The sequence below is a fragment of the Camelus bactrianus genome, chromosome 8 (genome assembly GCF_048773025.1).
Source record: "Camelus bactrianus isolate YW-2024 breed Bactrian camel chromosome 8, ASM4877302v1, whole genome shotgun sequence".
In the NCBI taxonomy this organism is placed as follows: Eukaryota; Metazoa; Chordata; class Mammalia; order Artiodactyla; family Camelidae; genus Camelus; species Camelus bactrianus.
In genome coordinates this window covers 89,201,121-89,205,607 of record NC_133546.1, presented here as the reverse complement: position 1 = coordinate 89,205,607, position 4,487 = coordinate 89,201,121, and positions in this window count along the sequence as shown.

The following is a 4,487-nucleotide window of genomic DNA, read 5'->3' as shown; positions in this document are numbered from 1 at the left end:
TTTACTCTGGTTTCTCAGTCTGTTTCCTAGTGCCGGTTTGAAGTTCCTGCAGTTTTCACTGTAAAACCGAGTTGGAGATAGTACCTCCCCGTATATATGTATGGAGTGGATTTAGCAACTGAAAAGAAACTTTGTGTTCCCAAAAAGCTAGGTGAAGGACGGCTTTCACACACACATATCTCTCAGAACTGAGCATGTGGAGAGACGTTCGTTCATCTAGCAAAAAAGGGAACGGGTTGCAGGGGAAACTTTTTCTCTGGATTCTCAGTCTGTTTCCTAGTGCCCGTTTGAAGTTCCTGAGATATAACTGTAAAACCGAGTTGGAGCTAGTACCTCCCCATATATATGTATGGAGTGTAGTTTGCAACTGAAAAGGAACCTTGTGTTCCCAACAATCTTGTTGAAGGACGGCTTTCACGCACACTTATCTCTCAGAACTGAGCATGTGGAGAGACGTTCGTTCATCTAGCACAAAGGGAACGGGTTGCAGGGGAAACTTTTACTCTAGTTTCTCAGTGTGTTTCCTAGTGCAGGTTTGAAGTTCCTGCAGTTTTCACTGTAAAACCGAGTTGGAGCTAGTACCTCCCCATATATATGTATGGAGTGTAGTTTGCAACTGAAAAGGAACTTTGTGTTCCCAACAATCTAGTTGAAGGACGGTTTTCACACACACTTATCTCTCAGAACTGAGTATGTGGAGAGACGTTCGTTCATCTATCACAAAGGGAACGGGTTGCTGTAGAAACTTTTACTCTGGTTTCTCAGTCTGTTTCCTAGTGCCGGTTTGAAGTTCCTGCAGTTTTCACTGTAAAACCGAGTTGGAGATAGTACCTCCCCGTATATATGTATGGAGTGGATTTTGCAACTGAAAAGAAACATTGTGTTCCCAAAAAGCTAGGTGAAGGACGGCTTTCACACACACATATCTCTCAGAACTGAGCATGTGGAGAGACGTTCGTTCATCTAGCAAAAAAGGGAACGGGTTGCAGGGGAAACTTTTTCTCTGGATTCTCAGTCTGTTTCCTAGTGCCCGTTTGAAGTTCCTGAGATATAACTGTAAAACCGAGTTGGAGCTAGTACCTCACAATAAATATGCATGGAGTGGAGTTGGCAACTGAAAAGGAACTTTGTGTTCCCTACAATCTAGTTGAAGGACGGCTTTCGCACACATTATCTCTCAGAACTGAGCATGTGGAGAGACTTTGGTTCATGTAGCACAAAGGGAACGGGTTGCAGGGGAACCTTTTATTCTAGTTTCTCAGTGTGTTTCCTAGTGCCGGTTTGAAGTTCCTGCAGTTTTCACTGTAAAACCGAGTTGGAGCTAGTACCTCCCCATATATATGTATGGAGTGTAGTTTGCAACTGAAAAGGACCTTTGTGTTCCCAACAATCTAGTTGAAGGACGGCTTTCACACACACTTATCTCTCAGAACTGAGCATGTGGAGAGAAGTTCGTTCATCTAGCACAAAGGGACGGGTTGCAGGGGAAACTTTTACTCTAGTTTCTCAGTGTGTTTAGTAGTTCCGGTTTGAAGTTCCTGCAGTTTTCACTGTAAAACCGAGTTGGAGCTAGTACCTCCCCATATATATGTATGGATTGTAGTTTGCAACTGAAAAGGAACTTTGTGTTCCCAACAATCTAGGTGAAGGACGGCTTTCACACACACTTTTCTCTCAGAACTGAGCATGTGGAGAGACGTTCGTTCATGTAGCACAAAGGGAACGGGTTGCAGGGGAAACTTATACTCTTGTTTCTCAGTCTGTTTCCTAGTGCCGGTTTGAAGTTCCTGCAGTTTTCACTGTAAAACCGAGTTGGAGCTAGTACCTCCCCATATATATGTATGGAGTGTAGTTTGCAACTGAAAAGGACCTTTGTGTTCCCAACAATCTAGTTGAAGGACGGCTTTCACCCACACTTATCTCTCAGAACTGAGCATGTGGAGAGACGTTCGTTCATCTAGCACAAAGGGAACGGGTTCCAGGGGAAACTTTTACTCTAGTTTCTCAGTGTGTTTCCTAGTGCCGGTTTGAAGTTCCTGCAGTTTTCACTGGAAAACCGTGTTGGAGCTAGTACCTCCCCATATATATGTATGGAGTGTAGTTTGCAACTGAAAAGTAACTTTGTGTTCCCAACAATCTAGTTGAAGGACGGTTTTCACACACACTTATCTCTCAGAACTGAGCATGTGGAGAGACGTTCGTTCATCTAGCACAAAGGGAACGGGTTGCAGGGGAAACTTTTACTCTAGTTTCTCAGTGTGTTTCCTAGTGCCGGTTTGAAGTTCCTGCAGTTTTCACTGTAAAACCGAGTTGGAGCTAGTACCTCCCCATATATATGTATGGATTGTAGTTTGCAACTGAAAAGGAACTTTGTGTTCCCAACAATCTAGTTGAAGGACGGCTTTCACACACAATTATCTCTCAGAAATGAGCATGTGGAGAGACGTTCGTTCATGTAGCACAAAGGGAACGTGTTGCAGGGGAAACTTTTACTCTAGTTTCTCAGTGTGTTTCCTAGTGCCGGTTTGAAGTTCCTGCAGTTTTCACTGTAAAACCGAGTTGGAGCTAGTACCTCCCCATATATATGTATGGAGTGTAGTTTGCAACTGAAAAGGAACTTTGTTTTCCCAACAATCTAGTTGAAGGACGGCTTTCACACACACTTATCTCTCAGAAATGAGCATGTGGAGAGACTTTCGTTCATCTAGCAGAAAGGGAACGGGTTGCAGGGGAAATTTTACTCTAGTTTCTCAGTGTGTTTCCTAGTGCCGGTTTGAAGTTCCTGCAGTTTTCACTGTAAAACCGAGTTTTAGCTTGTAACTCCCCATATATATCTATGGAGTGTAGTTTGCAAATGAAAAGGAACTTTGTGTTCCCAACAATCTAGTTGAAGGACGGCTTTCACACACACTTATCTCTCAGAACTGAGCATGTGGAGAGACGTTCGTTCATCTAGCACAAAGGGAACGGGTTGCAGGGGAAACTTTTACTCTAGTTTCTCAGTGTGTTTCCTAGTGCCGGTTTGAAGTTCCTGCAGTTTTCACTGTAAAACCGTGTTGGAGCTAGTACCTCCCCATATATATTTATGGAGTGTAGTTTGCAACTGAAAAGGAACTTTGTGTTCCCAACAATCTAGTTGAAGGACGGCTTTCACACACAATTATCTCTCAGAACTGAGCATGTGGAGAGACGTTCGTTCATCTAGCACAAAGGGAACGGGTTGCAGGGGAAACTTTTACTCTAGTTTCTCAGTGTGTTTCCTAGTTCCGGTTTGAAGTTCCTGCAGTTTTCACTGTAAAACCGAGTTGGAGCTAGTACTTCCCCATATATATGTATGGAGTGTAGTTTGCAACTGAAAAGGAACTTTGTGTTCCCAACAATCTAGTTGAAGGACGGCTTTCACACACACTTATCTCTCAGAACTGAGCATGTGGAGAGACGTTCGTTCATCTAGCACAAAGGGAACGGGTTGCAGGGGAAACTTTTACTCTAGTTTCTCAGTGTTTTTCCTAGTGCCGTTTTGAATTTCCTGCAGTTTTCACTGTAAAACCGAGTTGGAGCTAGTACCTCCCCATATATATGTATGGAGTGTAGTTTGCAACTGAAAAGGAACTTTGTGTTCCCAACAATCTAGGTGAAGGAAGGCTTTCACACACACTTATCTCTCAGAACTGAGCATGTGGAGAGACGTTCGTTCATGTAGCACAAAGGGAACTGGTTGCAGGGGAAACTTTTACTCTATTTTCTCAGTGTGTTTCTTAGTGCCGGTTTGAAGTTCCTGTAGTTTTCACTGTAAAACCGTGTTGGAGCTAGTACCTCCCCATATATATGTATGGAGTGTAGTTTGCAACTGAAAAGGAACTTTGTGTTCCCAACAATCTAGTTGAAGGACGGCTTTCACACACACTTATCTCTCAGAACTGAGCATGTGGAGAGACGTTCGTTCATCTAGCACAAAGGGAACGGGTTGCAGGGGAAACTTTTACTCTAGTTTCTCAGTGTGTTTCCTAGTGCCGGTTTGAAGTTCCTGCAGTTTTCACTGTAAAACCGAGTTGGAGCTAGTACCTCCCCATATATATGTATGGAGTGTAGTTTGCAACTGAAAAAGAACTTTGTGTTCCCAACAATCTAGTTGAAGGACGGCTTTCACACACACTTATCTCTCAGAACTGAGCATGTGGAGAGACGTTCGTTCATCTAGGACAAAAGGAACGGGTTGCAGGGGTAACTTTTACTCTAGTTTCTCAGTGTGTTTCCTAGTGCCGGTTTGAAGTTCCTGCAGTTTTCACTGTAAAACCGAGTTGGAGCTAGTACCTCCACATATATATGTATGGATTGTAGTTTGCAACTGAAAAGGAACTTTGTTTTCCCAACAATCTAGTTGAAGGACGGCTTTCACACACACTTATCTCTCAGAAATGAGCATGTGGAGAGACGTTCGTTCATCTAGCAGAAAGGGAACGAGTTGCAGGGGAAACTTTTACTCT